The sequence below is a fragment of the Symphalangus syndactylus genome, chromosome 21 (assembly GCF_028878055.3).
Source record: "Symphalangus syndactylus isolate Jambi chromosome 21, NHGRI_mSymSyn1-v2.1_pri, whole genome shotgun sequence".
Taxonomy (NCBI): Eukaryota; Metazoa; Chordata; class Mammalia; order Primates; family Hylobatidae; genus Symphalangus; species Symphalangus syndactylus.
In genome coordinates this window covers 45,599,685-45,620,658 of record NC_072443.2, presented here as the reverse complement: position 1 = coordinate 45,620,658, position 20,974 = coordinate 45,599,685, and the positions used below count along the sequence as shown (strand labels likewise).

The 20,974-nt window shown below is 40.0% G+C and overlaps 1 protein-coding gene across 14 annotated transcripts in view; it reads left to right on the top strand.

Annotated features, from left to right (window-relative positions):
• The first annotated feature begins 12,394 nt into the window (after positions 1 to 12,394).
• The window catches only part of GOLGB1 (golgin B1), a 97,962-nt gene continuing 89,382 nt past the window's right edge, over positions 12,395 to 20,974 (top strand). For 5 of the 14 annotated variants that reach the window (XM_063630140.1, XM_063630137.1, XM_063630135.1 and 2 more), the window contains exon 1: positions 12,558 to 12,709. The gene's annotated coding sequence lies outside the window, so the exon portion shown is untranslated. Of the gene's footprint in view, positions 13,334 to 20,974 lie in introns of all 14 variants that reach the window. The other 9 variants (XM_063630133.1, XM_063630131.1, XM_055259031.2 and 6 more) reach the window with 5 other exon arrangements.

Here is a 20,974-nt window from a genome sequence, read left to right as displayed (position 1 = left end):
GGGAATCCGTAGACTTTCTCACAATATCTGCTAAACATGCAAATCTTCACATCTACTAGTTGTATCAGCAATAGTGGGGAGTGTTTTTAAATCCTGGTGATGTTCTTTGTTAGGGTAAACCTTAGTGGAACACTCCATGGAAGTGCTTGTAAAGCATATCTGAGATGTCAGTTTGATATGTAATTTGAGTTACAGTGGCCTCTTTGTGCTGGTATATTAACCCATTAAATAGATCTATGTCCTGAAGAAACTCTATAGTACTTGAGAGCTCCCCAAAGAGGGGCCTGCCACCTATCTCCTAAGATACATGATAATAACTTTCCTCACTTTGATGGCCTAGAGAAATCCTCCTCACAAAGCCTGCTTTCAGGACTGTGATTCTTTCTTAGATCCTGGATCAAGAATAAGCCACACCAGTGTCTGCCACAAGGTCTGTGCTTAGTTAAGTACTTGTTGAATGAATGCTGAGTAACAGCTTTCTGGTCACACCTCCTAGGAATTTTCTTTGATTTTAGATTTTAGATTCCTTATGCCCCTTGCTCTAGGTGCTCCAGGATGAGAAAGTCACCATTGCTCCTCATATGACTTCTTCATTTATTATAAATGCTCAGTAATGATTCATAGAGTAATAGTGCCTGAGTTCTTATGGAATGAATGCTGCCGCTGCTTCTCCATAGTTCCATTCCCTTTGAAAAGTGGAAATGGCATATGGATCCAAGCATAGAGACCGAGCCCACCTATCTGGGCCTTCTCTGACACATTGCTCATCATGGATGGATTTCAGAGTTTCATTCCTGGCTCCATGAGCTCCATAATGACCCAGAGTCTGCTGATTCTGTCAGGGAAGACTCTTGGAGTTAGCAGATGCCTTAATTTTAGAGCCTAGCCAACTCTAGGCCCTTCAGTCAAATAGCTGTGACATCTCTAGCTCCTGTAGACATGGAGTTTTAACAGGGATTTCTTCATCTATCAGAAAAGGAGTTCCCAGCTGGAAACCATGCTTGGGAGGCAATCCTTGCCATTCTTCATGCAAGGATGGCTGGCTCCTTTAGCTCTCCGGCTCCCCGATATGACAGCGTTCCTGCTCAGCCCTCCCTACCTTTGGGCAAACTATAGTGATGCTTGAGGATGCTCAGTGAGAGCTGAAAGACAAGCATTGAGATCTTAACACCAAGGCAGGAGCAGGAGTCTCTGATGCTTCTGAGAAACCTGGAACCATGACATCTATTCATTCTACATCTTCAGCCTTCCTAAGGCTCGACCTGCCATGCTCACTCCTCATTCCAAAATTAATCAAGCAGGAGGCAAGGAAGCACCTTGCCTGCAGCTCCACAGAGAACAGACCCCCAAATCTCAATCACCTGCACCTCAGAAATGGACTACATACAGGGACCTGCAGAGACCAAAGGCCTAGAGCTGGGCAGGAAAATACACATCAAGGGCTTCTGTACATTCTAAGTTTTGAGAAGTTCAAGAGGATGAAACAAAAATCATCAGGCCTTGCCTCAGTTTCCCTAAAGCTAGCCCAGTTCTCTGTAAGCCTAGTGCCTAAATAGGAGGGCCAGCATTCCAGAGAGGAAAGTCAGGAGAACAAAAACCCAAATTCCCCTAGAAAGCCTCCTCTGGCATCTGTTTCTAGGAGTCAATCGGTTTGAGGGACGGTTATCAACTGTAACATGGAGACAAATGGTCTGAAATCTATCTCATGTCATATTGGCCTCCTTTGAATACCAGAACAGAGCCCACACAATTCACAGAGCAGCAGTTCCTCTGTCATGAGCACTGATTGGTCCCCAGTTCATATCTGCTGCAGCTGCATTCTGCAGGTAGATCCTAGTCAAGCAGAGGGTACCAGTGTGTGACCAGGTATCTCCACATTTTCCAGAGGAGATACCCATGATTCACAGAACTTATCTTTTGAAGTGCCACCATCATGCTGCCTAACTTCATGCTTAAAGCACCTGACTTTTCAAACTTCAGAGCCTGTCTCCAAAAAATAAAGGATGGAATCATTGGTTTGGCTCTGGACCTGATTAGGAAGAAATAGAGAACTGATGCAGCCAGTAGTGCCAGATTCTGTGGGAGAATGCTCTGCTAAATGATTCCATCACCTACTTTTGGAAGCCCTTTGTTGGCTGTAGATTTTGCCTATTGTGTGACAGGAATTTTTCTTATCCCTGATAAGTGCCTTAAAATAAACCTGAGCTTCCTCAATTTTGAGCAAGTCTCTCAAGGGACTTCTCGGCTGAGGCTGTGTCTGAATTCAGTAAACCTCCCAAGTAGGCCTCAACTTGCTTAGAACCATGATACTGAAGCTGAATCATTTCTAACTAGCTTCGATTAGAGGTGGTTGAGGAAGTATCTATTCTGGAAATATGCTGCCTTAAGACAAGCCCAAACCATCAAAATGGAAAATTTTGAAAATTATGAAAAGAGGGACAAATAGCCTAGTTCCTTTGCATAAGCCATTCCACTACATTTGATGCCCTTCCTGCCACATCTCCCCTGCCCCACCCTGCCCACATATGCCCATATGTTCACCCTCTTCCAAACCTTTAATCCAGAGCAATTTCTAAGAGGCAATTCTTTAAAGCACATAACACTCTGACTAATCCTTCCATCTGTAATGCCTTGAGCTTCTGTACAACGTATGTTTTTCTTTTGAACTTACCTGTATACTGCTTAGAAGTTATTTTAAGGCATTGTGTGTTTCTGCATATATGTGTATATAAATATATACATATATAATAATCTATAACTGGATTGCAAACATCTTGAAAATAAAGGCAACATTTTCTTCTTTATTATGTCCAATAGAGCACTAGTTGTGTGTCCTATACCCAGGTTGACCAATGAACTCCTTTTCCCGTTTTCAGAGATAATTCACTGAGGAACAGGTTGTAAGCTTGCTTCCAGTAGCTATAGTCCTAAGGCTGCCAGGACCCTATAACTCCCAAAATGCTAAGTTTGCTGCCCTGAAAAATAGTAATTCCTCTTTGGAGAGTTCCCATTGCAAATGAGAAAGAGGAAAGGAAGAAAAGATCACAGCAGACTCAAGTGTCTGGAGAGGTAAAGTCACCCTGTGGGCAGTGAGCAGAACACCAGGCAGTGCAGTGTAGTGTTTACATGTCAGAATCTCTGAATACGAATCATGGCTCCACCATTTTACTGAGGATAAAGAGCCTAATCTACATGTATGGGATTGATGCCTAGCAGCATGAAGTTAACATAACATAAGTTATCTATAAGTCTCTTAGTTTCTGGGAGAGCTGCCAAATTGTGTTGTCTAGTATGATGTCTGATATGAATTTGGGCATTTGAGTTGAATCGGGGGAAGTGTTATGGGGCTGGAGTGGCCCATGATCCAACTTTCAGGTGCCTACTTGGGTGCAGGAACAAAGATGTGCTGCTCTGGCTGGAGATAGCCAGCATGAGTGAGGTGCTGCTTGGTAAGTAAATCTCTGTAGCCCTCACTGAATAAGCTGCATTGTCTCTGGTGAGGCAGGTGAACTCTCTGTTCTAAGTCAGTCATGATGACCCCACAGATAACTATTTGGCCATCATAAGAATAAAACTACTGAATTCTACTGCAGGAAACTGAAATAAATAGAGATGAGTTCAGGGACACAGGAAAGGTTAAGGAGCTACAGAGATAACATAAGGGGGCACCTAGATGGTCTCAGGGCATGTATGGCAATTTGGGTTCTATTCTCAAGAGATTGCAGTTGATTATCTCACTACAGGTCCTTTCCTCCCACCCTGAATTCCCCTGCCTTCAGTTCTGAGCTCCAGGGACCTCTAGCTAATCCATTATCTCCTTCTCTTTTTCCCCTAAATTGGCTTGTAATTATGCTCTTTTATGATTCAACTTGCCTCTCCAAAACTCCCCTGGCTGCCCCTGGTCCCAAGGGCAGTGGTTCCAACGACTCCTAGAAACAGATGCCACTGGATAGTGCCTTACAATAAACTTGAACTCCTTCAATTTTGAACTAGTCTCTCAAGGGACAGATGTCCCTGCTATCTTTTAGGCATCCTGGACCCTGGTTGTGACCACTAATCCAGCCCTGGTGTTTTTTTGTCCCTAGTGGTGTTCTGGCACCTCAGAGAGATGTCAGATTCAGCCCTACTGACATGGCTTGGCAACCATGGAAGCCTGCCAGGAAGGAAAAATGCAGCTGAAGATTGCTGCATCCATGCCCCAGCACAGGGGTCCCCAACTCCCAGACCACGGACCGGTACCAGTCCGTGGCCTGTTAGGAACCAGGCCGCGCAGCAGGAGGTGTGCAGCGGGCGATGGAGCATTTCTGCCCGAGCTCCGCCTCCTGTCATATCAGCTGCCGCGTTAGATTCTCAAAGGGGCGCGAACCCTACTGTGAACTGCTCACGCGAGGACTCTAGGTTGCACGCTTCTTATGAGACTCTAACTAATACCAGATAATCTGAGGTGGAAGAGTTTCATCCTGAAACCACCCCCTACCCCGCCACCTGCCCCTTCCGTCTTCCATGAAACCAGTCCCTGGTTTCAAAAAGGCTGGGGACCACTGCCCCAGCATATTCAGAAGCCCAGGTCAAAGGAGATCCAGGAATTTGCTCTTCCAGTCATCACCTCCTTGTCCCCTTCCAGAATGTGCATTTCCTCTGTATTGCTGATAGCAATAATCTCTGGCCCCTCCTACTGCTTCCTGTCCAGCACCAGCCCCTACTCTTGTGGATAATCTACAGTACAAGCATGGGGGTGGGGCTTAAATTCTAGTAGTCTTGCCAGCTTTTTGGTTTCCTGGCATATGAAGGCCAAGGAATTCAGAAAAATTATCTTTCTTAGGCTTGGACTATGTGGTGTTTGGTACACTCTGGATCCTTCTGGGAATTTTGCTCATGTAGAGAAATACAACAGATAAGGACCCAGGGCAGGGTAAGTATACAGAGATATTTTCATACAAAATCCAAATCTCACAGTTAAGGTTCATCTTCACCCTAGAGAATCCTGATTAATGCGGATTTTTTATTTAATGACTGTATGTAAAACTAATTCTAGAGACCAGCTATGTGAGAGACACACACATTATTAGGGAGCAGTGTCAGCTGTTGATGCGATCTGCTGGGCATCTCAGTCCTGAACAGCTGCAGTTGATATTCAGCAACATTCTGTTGCGCATTGAAGTCCTGCAGAGCCTGCAGAAGATGTTCTAAGCCCTGGCTCATGTCGAGCTTTGGAAGGGCTAGGGCTCTAACTGCGCTATTAGTTTCAGTGGCCCTGCCATGGAGCCACCACTTGATTGCCTACCCTCATTTTACCTCTTTCTCGTTATAGGCCCCATGAAGCTGCCCTGAAAATAGATACTTTTGTCAACAATATCTTTGGGTAGAGTAAATATGGAGACAGAAAAGTGTAATGACAAAGGTAATCACAGTTAAACTACAAAAAGACCTTTTTTTCTTTTTTTCTCTTTTCTTTTTTTTTAGACCTGAATTAGCTGGGAAACATTCCATCTGTTCATATGCTCTGTATAGATTGTATAGCATAGGAAATATCTGTTCCTTGAAAGCTTGTCTTAGTCTGGGATGCTATAACAATATCATAGACTAGATGGCTTATAAACAACAGAAATTTATTTCCCATAATTTTGGAGTTTGAGAAGTCTAAGATTAAGGCACTGGTAGATTAGGTGTTGCGTGAGGGCTCACTTCATGGCTCACAGACGCCATCTTCTCATTCATCCTCACATGGCAAAAGAGGCAAGGGAGCTAAGTGCAGTAGCTCATGCCTCTAATCCTAGCACTTTGGGAGGCCGAGGCAGGTGTATTGCTTGAGTCCAAGAGTTAAAGACCAGCCTGGGCAACATGGCAAAATCCAATCTCTACGAAAAAAAAAAAAAAAACCCACAAAAATTAGCTGGGCATGGTGGGTGTACACTTGTAGTCTCAACTACTCTGGAGGCTGAGGTGAGATGATCACCTAAGCCCTAGAAGTTGAGGTTGCAGTGAGCCAAAATTATGCCACTGCACTCCAGCCCAAGAGTGAAACCCTGTCTCAAAAAAACAAAAAAAAGACAAGGGAGCACTCTGGGGTCTCTTTTATAAGGGCACTAATCTCATTCATGAGGCCTCTACCTTCATGACCTAATTATCTCCCAAAGGCCCTAACCCCTCATACTATAAAATTGACAGGACATCAGCATATGAATTTTGCCGGGAACACAAATATTCAGTCTATAACAAAGCCCCAAAAGCAATTGCCTGAAAAACTGTCTGGATTGTATACTTTTCTTCTGAGATTAACAACTTTTAAATGTTTTTTTTTTTCTAGAACTTGTCAAATTCCTCTACTTTTTCTTGAGTCAAATTTGGAAATATATGTATACACATACATTCCTTTATTTTTTGGCACAGTTTTAGATTTACAGACACATTGAGCAGACAGACAGAGTTTTATATATTCATCTCATCCTCCCCCCACTTCCCACCTCTCAGCAGTTTCCCCTATTATTACCATGTTTATTACATTTGATGAACCAATATTGAGACATTATCATTAACTAAAGTCCACAGTTCACATTAAAATTTACTCTTTATGTTATACAGTTCTATGGAGTTTGACAAATGCACAATACCACATATCCACCACTGCAGTATCATACAAAATAGTTTCTCTCCCTTAAAATATTCTCTCCATTCCATATATTAATCCTTCTTTGCCCCTTCCCAACCCCATCCATGACAGCCACTGATTTTCTTTTACTGTTTCTATAGTTTTGCCTCTTTCAAAATGTCATATTGCTCCACACAGTATATAGCCTTTTCAGACTGATTTCTTTCACTTAACAATATGCATTTAACATTCCTCCATGTCTTTTCATGGCTTGATTGCTCAATTCTTTTTATCACTGAATAATGTTCAGTTGTATGAAATACCACAGTATATCTGTTTATCTACTGAAGGACATCTTGGTTGCTTTCAAGTTTTGGGAATTATGAATAAAGCTGCTATAAACATTCATGTGCAAGTTTTTTTGTGGACATACATTTTCACTGATTTGGATATATCTAGGAGCATGATTGCTGGATGGTATGGTCAATCTATGTTTAGCTTTGTAAGAAACTGCTTAACTGTCTTCCAAAGTGGTTGTATCATTTTGCATTCCCACCAGTAATAAATGTGAGTTCCTGTTGTTCTACTTCCTTGCCAGCAGTTGATGATGTCCGGGTTTTGGATTTTTGTCATTCAGATAGGTGTGTGGTGATATCTTATTGTTCCTTTAATTTGCAATTCCCTAGTAACGTACGATGTTGAGTTTCTTTCTTTTCTTTTCTCTTTTCTTTTCTTTTCTTTTCTTTTCTTTTCTTTTCTTTTCTTTTCTTTTCTTTCTTTCTTTCTTTCTTTCTTTCTTTCTTTCTTTCTCTTTCTCTCTTTCTCTCTCTTTCTTTCTCTTTCTTTCTTTTCTTTCTTTCCTTCTTTCTTCCTTCCTTCCTCCCTCCCTCCCTCCACCCCTTCCTTCCTTCCTTTCTTTTTTAGACAGGGTCACGCTGTGTCCCCCAGGCTGGAGTGCAGTGGTGCAATCTCAGCTCATTGTAACCTCCGCCTCCTAGGTTCAAGCGATGCTCCTGCCTCAGCCTCCTGAGTAGCTGGGATTACTGGTGCGCACCACCACGCCTGGTTAATTTTTGTATTTTTTTAAGTAGAGGCGGGAGTTTCATCATGTTGGTCAGGCTGGTCTTCAACTTCTGACCTCGTGATCTGCCTGCCTTGGCCTCCCAAAGTGCTGGGATTACAGGCGTGAGCGACCGTGCCTGGCTGCATTTTTTCGTGTGCTTATTTGCCATCTGTGTATCTTCTTTGGTGAGGTGTCTGTTCAGATCTTTTGCCCACTTGTGAATATTTTAATTAAAATGTTTGCATTATAAGTGTTCCTTGTGTATTTTAGGTAACAGTCCTTTATCAAATAGGTATTCTGCAAATATTTTCTCCCAGTCTGTGCCTTGTTTTTTAAATCTTCTTAACAGTGCCTTTTGCAGAGCAGAAGTTTTTCATTTTAATCAAGTCCAATTTATTATGTTTCCCCCCCTGCATTGGATCATGCTTTTGGTGTTGTATCTGAAAAGTCATCACCAAACTCCGAGTCACCTAGAGTCTCAAATTATCCTATAGATGTTTTATAGTTTTACATTTTGTATTTACATCTTAAGATCCATTTTCAGTTAATTTTTATAAAAGGTATAAGGTGTGTGTCATTTTTTACATGTGGATCTCCAGTTGTTCTAGCACCATGTATTGAAAAGACTCTTTTCTCCATTGAATTACCTTTGCTCCGTTGTCAAAGATCAGTTGTCTACATTTACGTGGATCTATTTTGGGGCTCTCCATTCTGTTCCAATTGTCTATTTGTCTATTCTTTTGCCAATACCATGCTGTCTTGTTTACTGTAGCTTTGTAGTAAGTCTTGAAGTTGGGTAATGTCAGTCCTCCAACTTTGTTCTTCTTGAATATTCTGTAGATTAGCCTGGGTCTTTTACTTTTTCATATAAAATTCAGAATTAATTTGTTGATATCCACAAAATAATGTGCTAAAATTTTGATTGAGATCTTATTGAATCTACAGATAAAGTTAGGAAGAATTCACATCATAACCATACTGATGCTTTCTGGGAATGTGGAATATTTCTCCATTTATTTAGATTTTAATTTTTTTAATCTGAGGTTTGCTAGTTTCCTTCACATAGAGTCTGTACATATTTTGTTAGATTTATGCCTAAGTATTTATTTCTTCTTTTTTTTTTTGAGGCTAATGTAAATGGTGTTGTGTTTTTAATTTCAAATTCCAATTGTTCTTTGCTGAGGAAAGCAATTGACCTTTTACCCTGTAGCCTTGTTAAAATTGCTTATTAATTCCAGGAGGTTTTTGTTTATTCTTAGGTATTTTTTTACATAAAAAAATCATGTCATCTACAAAGACAGTTTTATTTATTACTTTCTAGTATGAATATCTTTTATTTCCCTTTCTTGTCTTACATTAGGCAGGAGGTTTCGTATAATGTCACTTAGGAGTAGTGAGAGGGGACATCCTTACCTTGTTCCTGATCTTAGAGGGAAAGCATCTAGTTTCTCACCATTAAGAATCTGCAATATTTTTCTATCAAGTTGAGTAAATATCCTTCGATTCCGAGTTTTCTCAGTTTTTTTTTTATTATGAATGGGTGTTGATTTTTTTTCTTCCTCCCACCTTCCCTCTTCTTCTTTCCCCACCTTCTTTCCTCAGTTTCTTTTCCCTATCCCCACCTTCCCTCTTCTTCTTCCCCCACCTTCCCTCTTCTTCCCCTGCCATTCCTCTTCTTCTTTCCCCTTTCCCCACCATCCCTCTTTTTCTTTCCCCACCTTCCCTCTTCTTCTTTCCCCACTTTGTTTCCTCACCTTCCATCTTTTTTCCCCGCTCATCTCCCTTCCTCTTTCCCCACCATCCCTCTTTTTCTTTCCCCACCTTCCCTCTTCTTGTGAAAATATTTTTCTTCATTGGTTGATGTGATCATGTGAATGTATATTTTTGCATATAATTGATATGTCTCGAAGTTACATTTTTCAAGACAATTTCTTATTTCTCTAAGATTTTAAGATTTATTCATATAGAATTATATGTTGGATATTTTATTGAGTATATACTTATTGAGTATATACTATGCTGAAGATACATTAGGTATGGAAGATACATTAATAAATAAGGATGCATGAAAGTTTTGGAATAAGTTTGCATTTGGTATAGGGGAAGGTAAGATGATGATGAGGAAAGAACTGAAAAAGGGGAGAGGGAATTGGGCAATGGTAAATCACAGAAAATGTGACATTTCTTGTCTTTCAACTTTTCCTCCCTGTACTTTTAATTAGGGAAATGGTCACTCTCTAAGGGACACCTGAATGACTCCACACTTCTGTGATTTCTGCAGTCTCTAACTGCTCTGGAGCTTACAGTCATATCCAAACCCCTTAGCATAAAATGGCACAATTTTCTGACCTACTCTTTGCCTATCTGTTCAGTCATATCACTTATGTCAAATTGCCCAAATGGTCCATGCACATGCTGCTCCATCTACCTCCACTATTCTGTACCCTCTTTTTTGCTGGGGCAATCCCTAATTATCTTTTATTATCTTGATCACCATCTCAGAGCCTAAATTGCTTCCATTAATTTGCATTCTAAATTATTTCCAGTCCTTCAGTGAACTTAGAAATAATATCAGTTTTGCTCTCTAACTTCTCCACCTCATTTTCTTCCTTCACGCCCCTAGTGTTCATTATAATTCTCATCATACTGTGCTCACCCAATAATAGAAGGTAGAGCCATAAGAAGACCTACTAGACAGACAAAATTCTAATCTCTTCTCCTATAAGAAAGTTTCATTCTGTTCAAACTGAAAGGTAAATTCTAAGATTGAATGTGGAAATAAGTATGTAGAAAGGTAAATTTTGTGTAAGGGAGTACAATAGGATTCTCAGTGATGGTTTCTATTTTCTCTAAGATAGAAGCAAGTTCATCTGCTAGGAGTGTGAGGTGTAGACACAGGGTTGGGACTTAAAGAGGATGTTAAACGTTTGAATAATTGTGGCAAATAGGAGAGGAAGCTGAAGACAAGAAGGATTTGGGAGTGTGCTGAAGATGGAGTTCAGCTGGAAACTGAATGTGTAGTGGTCAGGACATTGATGTCACTGATGACATTGTCCTGATGTCTCCTGCAGCATTTTGCTCCCCAAAGGTAGGAGTAGAAACCAATGGTTGGACTGATGCAGGTTTAGGACTTTGCTGGGTGGATACAATCAGGTATATAAGAATACGATGTATTCATGAAGTACTGCAGCATTGACATTGAATACCCACTTCAAATTCTGTCTCTGCCCCTCACTATGTGACCTTGTGTGAATTATCTGACCTTCTGAAGTCTTATTGCCTCACATTTAAAATAAGGATAATCATATATACTTTATTAACAGATATTGAGTGCCCTCCTCTATACTTTTCTGGGACCTGGAGATAAAGCTGAGATCAAAATTACTACCTTCCTGGAGCTTATAATCTAATGAGAAGAGAGATACGAGATAAATGAAATATATAGTATGTTAGATGGCAAAATGCTTAGGGGAAAAAGAAGCAAAGAAGAAGTATAGTGCATGCAGGAAACTGCAATTTTATTTATGTTTGTATTGATACATATTTGTACATATTTATGGGGTTTGGTAGTTTGATATATACATACAGTGTGTAATGATCAAATCAGGGTGTTTAGGATATCTATCACCTCGAACATTTATCATTTCTTTGTGTTGGGAACATTTCTAATCTTCTAGTTATTTTGAAATATATAACATATTGTTAACTATAGTCACCCTACTGTGCTATCAAACACTTGAACTTATTTCTTCTATCTATGTTTGTACCCATTAACCAATCTCTTCCCTGCCTCCCCCAACTCCTCTGGTACTTATCTTCCCAGCCTCTGGTACTTATCTCTGCTCCATGAGATCAACTTTTTAAGCTCCCACATGAGTGAGACCATGGGGCATTTGTCTTTCTGTGCCAGACTTATTTCACTTAGCATAATGACCTCCAGTTCCGTAAGATGGGCAGCCAGGAAAGGCCTTACTGAGCTGATGTTTGAATTGCGAAGTTATGTAATCATTAAGATGAGTATACATACAATGGGCCAGCTGAGTGCACAGTTAGATTCAATAAATTCCAACTAACATTACTCTTATTGCCAAGAGAGTGCCTGAAATGACAGGTCATTGGGAGCTGGCTACTTTCCCTCCCTTTCCTTAGGGGTTTAAGGAAAGCATGAGTGATTTCAGTCTTTTGCTGGAGCTCCTCACTGACACTCATTGCAGAGCCTGAGCCCTCAACTCTCAATCTTTGCTTAGGTCCTGGCTCAGGCTCCACTTTGTAAGAGGCACCTTCCTAGTATTCACTACTCTCTCTCTCACAATCATGTCCTTACAGACATCGCTGATCCTCTTTCATACTGACACCGGGTTCTGGTCCGAGTTCCATCACTAAGTCGCTGTTTGACTTTGGGCAAGTTACTTCTATGGTTAATTATTTTTCATCAACAAATCAAAAGGTCAAACTAGACGAACAACTAAGAGGCTCCAGTATTTTTTGAATCTAAGAGTCCCATATCCCCGACTCCCTTCTCACAGCTCATTCAACAATCCTAATGGCAGCGGGTGCCCGCAGTCTCAAGTCTCTGCGGAAGCCCAAGCCGCAGTCTCGGTCAGTCACAGCCGACGAAGCGCAGGAATTGGAGAACGCCAGCATAACTACCTCACGCTGAGAACATCTGACCTTTCCCAGAACGCCCACCCACTCGGCATTTCCTGTCCCTCCCCAGATCTTGTTCCGGGGCACCTACTCCCGTCTAATCACGCCCCTCATTCACCCTTTAGGGTCCATTGGCTGTTTCTTTGAGGAAGCGGAGCATCTTCTGTCGTTGATTGGTTTCCGTCATTGTTGATAGGTTGTTAACAAACAAGGCGTGCCTGGTCTCCCTGGTAACGTCCTGCCGATAGTCCTGATTGGTCGGTGTCTTAATCCCATCTTCCGTCCCAACTGCTAGTGGCTGAGTCCCTGGCCGGGCGCGGCGGTGGAAGGTGTCGCGTACGGGGTTCCCGAGCTGACGTGGCTTGAATTGGGAGGGGGGCAGCTGGAGCCTCAGGCGGCAGCGCTTCTAGGTGAGTGGGGAACGCTACCCAACTCTTCCCTCTGCGAGTCCAAGAACGGTCACCCCCGCCAGAGGGGCCGCGGGAGCTGCCCAAGCAGCTACACCGGAGTCCCCTCCTCGCCCCGCCTCTCCCGGATTCAGTCCTGGATCCGGCCCTTCACCCGCCTCCTTCACCTACCAGGCCTCGTTCTAGTAGCCAACAAGCCTCTCGGCCTCTCCGGTGGGCCTTCGGGGTCGCCCTGCGCAGACTTGGACCACTTGCTCACAGTCTGTCCCCTCCCCGGTACGTTTCTCCTCTGGGAGCGACGGGGAAAAGCGCCTAGGTCAGTCCTGTCCGCACGGCCTTGTTCCTGGAGCGGCCTGCCTAAGTCGGCCTCGGTAGGCAGCCGCTGACGTCGGAAAGAACCTGCCGGGCCCCTGTGCTCAGGCCCTAAACAAACGTGGTGTGCCGAAGGGGAGGCGCGACCAAAAGAAATCAAAGGTCTTTAGGGCGGAGATCACAGAATCATTGGAGATATTAATGCAAACGGAGGCCTGTCCAATAATCCTGCTAATGCTAATGGGTTACTGGAAAGATGAGAAGAGAGGAAAGATCCCAACGATCCCGTCAACACGAAAATCCCAGGAATCAGAGGTGGGCAGGCTGTTAGAGAAAAAGGAACCTCGAAGAGAGTTCTCGAGGAAAAATAACTTGGTTTGATGGTGTGGAGTACGTTTAATCTGCACAACCGGAATGTGAAAGGGAGGGTGAGTCCCTTGAGGAATGAGGAATATATTTGTCTGACTTATTTAAAGAGCTCCAGTTGGTCTATGGGGAGCGGACAGTTTGAGAGTGGGACAGGGATATGTACAATCATGGATGAGTACTTTCACTTTTGGGGATAGTTGGAAGCTGTCCGAGCACTTAAAGGACCTTCTTACGATTCTGTGCAAGAGGCAAGCAAGTGGAGGGCTCTTTACAGAACGGCCGGAGGCCTTCCCAAAAGCGTGAATTGATAAGATTTAGATAGTCAGAATGGTTATGAAGGGGCAAACTCAGGAAATATCCTATTAGAAAAATGGCAGGATTTGGTTTTGGAATAGATGCAGGAAAAAGTTGAAGAGTACTCAAAAGTTGCCGGCATTGTGCATTAACTGCTTCATAGCTTTTACTTCTCATCCCTTGACCACAGAATGACCATTTAATGTTTTTCTTTTCACTGCATTAATATATTTTACTACCTCAGTAGCTTCCAAACCTTTTTAATTGCACTCCCTGTCAGTAAAACATTTTTGAGCATGCATCTCCCCAAATGTTGTATGTTTAATTATTTATAGTGTATGACTACCACTGTAAATATGTTGTGTATAATATGAAATATGCAAAAGCATAAACGTAAAAGAATGAAATTTTTAAAAAGGCTTGTCCACACCTTGGGACCTCCCAACCCAATTTGACAATCACGTAAAGATACTTCCTTGTTTTTCAAGAAGGTCATTGGCATTTCTGGCATCCAGACTTCGGGATGCAGCCTTTCTTAAACATGATCTTTAGAAGATTTTTTTCAACCTTCTGCTTGAGGTTTATAGGCCCCTGTTCTTTTTCTCCCTTTGATTAATGGATTAATTAAAGGGATGTTGACTTTATCCTTGTTTATAAAATAAATCATTCATTAGTTTATCTAGGTGAATTACTATTAGGAATACCACTGATCATTACATACCAGTCTGTAGTTAGAAACCATTATGTAAAAGGAGACTAGGCTCTATATTGCTGTATTTTTAATTAAGCTATTTAAAATCAGCTATATGTTTTTGATAAAAGGAAATTTAATACAGAAGGATACAATGTAAAAAAAGTCTTTTTCTTTCTCTATCTGCTGATCTACCCATCTCCATTCCCCACCTCCCAGAAGTAAGCACTGTAAATAATTTCTTGGTTATATTTAAGAAATTTTCTGATCATAATAAAGCACATGATAATATATACCCCTTCTGTCTTTCCCACAAGTGGAATCCTAATACACATGCTTTTGCCATTTAATACTGTATATTAGGCACTTTTGATATCCATGGGTATAAAACTACCTCATCCTTTTTATGGCTACACAGCAGTCCTTTGTAAAAATATAAAAATAGTATTTAGCTTGTCCCCATTGATGGACATTTAGATTTTCAGTCATTAGCCATCAAAACACTGCTGTAGTGAACATCCATGTATATACATATCCTAGGGCCCTTGTGTGAACCTGTCTGTGGTATAAACAATATGGAATTATTTGGGGCCATACTACTATGAATCATTTTAGTTTATGTACTGCTTAAAAAAAAAGTACTTACCTATTAACATAGTGCTTTTATCCCCTCATTCTGTTTTCAACCCGAGTGAAGAATATTGGATAATGAGATTATTCAGAAAATAAAATATTTTCTGTGTATCTTCACCCACCAAGAAGCTTTGTCAAACTATGTGACTGGGGAAATTACTTAACATCCCTCTGTCTTAGTTTACTCACCTTAAAACTGGGAATATTGACAGTACTCCCTCTTGCGGTTGTTTTAAGAATAAAGTGAGTTAGGCCGGGCTCAGTGGCTCACCCCTGTAATCCCAGCACTTTGGGAGGCTGAGGCGGGTGGATCACTTGAGGTCAGGAGTTTGAGACCAGCCTGGCCAACATGGTGAAACCCCTGTCTCTACTAAAAATACCAAAAATTAGCCAGTCGTGGCAGCGGGTACCAGTAATCCCAGCTACTCGGGAGGCTCAGGCAGGAGAATCGCTTGAACCCGGGAGGCAGAGATTGCAGTGAGATCGTGCCACTGCACTCCAGCCTGGGCGACAATAGTGAAACTCCGTCTCAAAATAAATAAATAAATAAAGTGAGTTAAATAATGAAAAGTAAGTTATATATAAAGATATTGGAGCAGTGCTTGGTGGGTCACGCTGTGTATGTATGTTATAGCTACCACTTACTTTTAAATTCATTTAATTAAAATAGTGGCTTCTGCATCATGAAAAATAGTTGTTCATTTTCTAATCGTAAAATTATGTCATAATATTGAATATGTTATTTCCAGCTATACAGCACTACCTATTAGCCCCTCAACTTGGTTGAAAATCACTTCGAGATTTAAGGAATTAAGGACAGCTACTGAGGCCTAACTAAATAAGCATGAAATAAGTTTGAGGAGTCACCTCAACTGAAACCTAACCACCTTCTCTGTTTCTGTGGGAAAATGTGATTTAAATTCCAAAGTAGATGGTGTATATGCATATACACACAAGCATGCACTCACTGTCTTCAGTTATTTCGCTTATTTTCCTGTGCATATTGTTCTGTTTTTGGTGGCTAGGGACATGCTTTATAATTCTTTTTATATTTTTATAGTTCCTAGCATAATGCTCAACACCGGGTGGTTGTTATAAGAATAATCATTGATAACAGTGCAGACTTGGAGAAAATAAAACTTACTTAATTCTAAGTGCCACTTCAACACATAAGTGTTAAGGTCCTATGGCAGGGTTTGTGAAAGCTGTGACCAGCATAGACTTTGAGGAATTGTTTTATTTGCCTTAGTGTTTTGTGGAATCCCTGGCCTTGGCATGAAGCTCTGCATTTTATTCTTTTCCTTAGTTGCTATTCATTATTTTGATGCTTTATAAGATAACAGCAATAACATTGTTTGTCCAACAGTCATACATATTCCTTACATGAATTTATGACTATGAATATGAATATTTCCCCTTTATTTTTACATATATGTATACGTATATATATACATATACATATGTATATATATGTATACATATGTATATATACCATATATATGTATATATGGTATATATACTTATACGTAAATGTATGTAAGGAATATATATGTATTCCTTACATACATTTATGACTATGAATATGAATATTTTCTCCTTTATTAATTTTTATCTATACATTTGCCCATTTCTGTCCTCAGTGAGCCTAATAGAGGGGAGTACCCATCTTTCTTCATTTAGCTTAAGCATGGCTACTTACTGGCTTTCTTGCCCTGTAGTTCCCAACCATTGAGCTACCAAAAGCCTACAACTGTGGCTGAGATGCCCTTCCATTTACATTTCCAGGTTTTTCCTTTAATGTCAACAGCTGTAGAGTAGGGGGCATTAGAATGGTCCTTGTCAGTCTTCATTTTAAGACGAGGAAACTGACGCTGTAAGGTGACTTACCGACTATGATGCAGCTTCTTATTGAGCCAGGATGGAAAACTTCCCAGTTTGGTGCTCTTCCCACTATGTCACCTGCTTTCCTGTGGATCTCTGAGTTTGTTGAATCAGTCTATGAGAGACTCCTTTTGTCCTGCCTGAACTGGTACATCCCTAGCACTCTCCCAGATTTTTATCTCATTTAAATATTAGTCTTTCCTTTCTTAAAATGTACATATTTTTAAATGGTTATGTGAGAAAAGTAATCTATTTTTCCTTTAAATAGCTTTTTATTTTATTCTATTAATCTTTTTTATTTTATTCTTTTTTTTTTTTTTTTTTTTTTGAGACAAGGTCTTGTTCTGTTGCCCAGGCTGGAGTGCAGTGGTGTGATCATAGCTGACTACACTCTCAAACTCCTGGGCTCAAGTGATCCTCCTGCCTCAGCCTCCCGAATATCTGGGACTGCAGGCATATGCCAGTATGCCCAGCTAATTAAAAAAATTTTTTTTGTAGAGACAGAGTCTCACTATGTTGCTCAGACTGGTCTTGAACTCTTGAGCTCAAGCCATCCTCTCACCTCAGCCTTCTAAAGTGCTGGGATTACAGGCGTGAGCCACCCTGCCTGGCTGCTATTGTATTATATATTTAACTGAGGGACCTTGAAATGTCTTAATTTCTGAGTGTCAGTTTTCCCTCTATAAAATGGGGATGATGATAATACTTATCTTGCAGATTTTGTTAAGATTAAGGAGTATATAGAGTTTGCATTTAAATTAAATGTTTCTCAATAATTGTTGCCATTAATATTATCATTATTATCCTGTGTTCATGTGTATGTGTTCTTCGTTTGCTATGATATTCAGTGATATTCAGTAGGATGCTGGTGGGCACACTCCTTTCTAGGGAGGGTCAATCAGAAACTCATGTGGTAGTGGTATGGGTTTCCGTAATGGATTTCATAATATTTAATGATATTTGAATTACTAGAATAAATCCACTTGGTGATAATTTTTTTCAGTATCTAGTCAGATTTAGTTTGCTAATATTTTATTTAAAATTCTAATTAAAATTTATTTAGAATGTTGGCATCAGTATTCATAGGGAGATGGTTTGTAATTTTTCATTTTCTTTTTCTATGTTTTGGAGCAATATAAATAGCAACTTCTGTAGCACTTAGATTATCTCATTTTTGACAATTTGGTAAAATTTTCTAACAGCAACTATTTCTGGTGTTTTAGCATTGGTGACTTATTTTATAATTTTTCCGTGGAAATTTACGTGTTTATAATTTCTATTCCTAGAGGTATTAATTTTGATTAACTGTATTTTTTTATTATACTTTAAGTTCTAGGGTACATGTGCACAATGTGCAGGTTTATTAAATAGGTATACATGTGCCATGTTGGTTTCCTGCACCCATCAACTCGTCATTTACATTAGGTATTTCTCCTAATGCTATCCCTTCCCCAGCCCCCAACCCCTGACAGGTCCCGGTGTGTTGTGTTCCCTGCCCTGTGTCCAAGTGTTCTTATTGTTCAATTCCCACCTATGAGTGAGAACATGCGGTGTTTGATTTCTGTCCTTGTGATAGTTTACTGAGGATGATGGTTTCCAGCTTCATCCATGTCCCTGCCAAGGACATTAACTCATCCTTTTTTATGGCTGCATAGTATTCCATGGTGTATGTGTGCCACATTTTCTTAATCCAGTCTATCATTGATGGACATTTGGATTTGTTCCAAGTCTTTGCTATTGTGAATAGTGCTACAATAAACATACATGTGCATATGTCTTTATAGTAGCATGATTTATAATCCTCTGGGTATATACCCAGTAATGGGATCGCTGGGTCAAATGGTATTTCTAGTTCTGATCCTTGAGGAATTGCCACACTGTCTTCCACAATGGTTGAACTAATTTACACTACCACCAATAGTGTAAAAGCATTCCTATTTTTCCACAACCTCTCCAGCATCTGTTGTTTCCTGACTTTTTAATGATCGCCATTCTAACTGGCGTGAGATGGTATCTCATTGTAGTTTTGATTTGCATTTCTCTGATGACCAGTGATGATGAGCATTTTTCCATGTGTCTGTTGGCTGCATAAATGTCTTCTTTTGAGAAGTGTCTGTTCATATCCTTCGCCCACTTTTTGATGGTGTTATTTTTTTCTTGTAAATTTAAGTTCTTTGTAGATTCTGGATAATATCCCTTTGTCAGATGGGTAGATTGCAAAAATTTTCTCCCGTTCTGTAGGTTGCCTGTTCACTCTGTTGGTAGTTTCTTTTGCTGTGCAGAAGCTCTTTAGTTTAATTAGATCCCATTTGTCTATTTTGGCTTTTGTTGTCATTGCTTTTGTTGTTTTAGTCATAAAGTCTTTGCCCACGCCTATGTCCTGAATGGTATTGCCTAGGTTTTCTTCTAGGGTTTTTTATGGTTTTAGGTCTAACATTTAAGTCTTTAATCCATCTTGAATTAATTTTTGTATAAGGTGTAAGGAAGGGATCCAGTTTCAGCTTTCTACATGTGGCTAGCCAGTTTTCCCAGCACCATTTATTAAATAGGGAGTCCTTTCCCCATTTCTTATTTTTGTCAGATTTGTCAAAGATTAGATGGTTGTAGATGTGTGGTGTTATTTCTGAGGGCTCTGTTCTGTTCCATTGGTCTATATATGTGTTTTGGTACGAGTACCATGCTGTTTTGGTTACTGTCGCCTTGTAGTATAATTTGAAGTCAGGTAGCATGATGCATCCAGCTTTGTTCTTTTTGCTTAGGATTGTCTTGGCTATGCGCGCTCTTTTTTGGTTCCATATGAACTTTAAAGTAGTTTTTTCCAATTTTGTGAAGAAAGTCATTGGTAGCTTCATGGGGTTGGCATTGAATCTGTAAATTACCTTGGACAGTATGGCTCAGTGTGCTGCAATTCTTATTCATACATATTCAAATTATCCTTTTAGCCAATGGGAACCTGTGTCCTTTGAAAGCTTCCTATCTTGTATGACAAGATGTTTCAGGATCATTTTGTACATTTCCACTTTAGAACTGGAATTAGCCATTTCTCTAAGAAAACCTTCTTTTAAAAACTTTTTTAAAAATGGGAAACAGTATTTCAAGACCCCAATCTAGGCACTAGAGATATTCATTGCTTCTCAGTTTGTCATTACTTTTAAGCCTTTTCAGTGGACAGAGCTAGGAAAATATGTGAACAAATATAAAATACTGAATTGTCATTTCACACTGATTGTTCCTATTCAGATTCAAAGATCAGTTTGTATTTTGGGGTTCTTAATTTCTTCTGTATTACATCTGTATCTTTTTTTAATAACTGAAAATACAGAATTAGTGTATCCATAATTACTCATTTGCTTTAATTCTATATTTCACATATAGTAATCTAGGAGTGATGATACTAATATCACCACCACAACCACTTTAGATGAGATCGGATGTGTTCAGGGTGGTATGGCCATAGATAACCACTATTTTTAATTATTGAAAACTGTTTAAAAATATTTATTTTTTGCATGTGCTATTCACATTCTTCCCGATTTTTTTTCATGGTTGTCCTATATATTGTCAGAGCATATAATCATTACATACTATGCTGTCTCTTCCCCAGTCTTTACTTAGTCTTAATTCTGTTAGTAACCGTATATTTAATGCTCACCACTAGTTCTTATAATGATGTTTCTTTAGTCATTTGGATTGCCTCAAGTTTTGCCTGTAGTAAATTCTTTAGGAAAGGCTTAAGGGAATATTCATATGTCATGAATTTTCTTGCTTGTTCATAACATTTTGTCTGTGTTTTTTATATCTAAAGTTTGTGTTTGCTAGAAATAGAATCCTTGGCTCACTTTTTCTTTTCTTGAATATCTTAAATTTGTAACTCATTTTTTTTTTCTGACAAAAGCATTGCTGTTGAAAAATCTAATGCTTTCTTTTCTTTGTCTTACTAGTCATATGATGTTTTAACCTAAAGTCTAAAGGATTTTTTTAAGTCCAGTAATTTTACTAGAGCGTTTTGTTGGTCATTCTGAGTTGACATTCTGAGGTACATTGTGGGCTCTTTCAAGATGTAGTTTCAAATCTTTTTAAAAAATTTT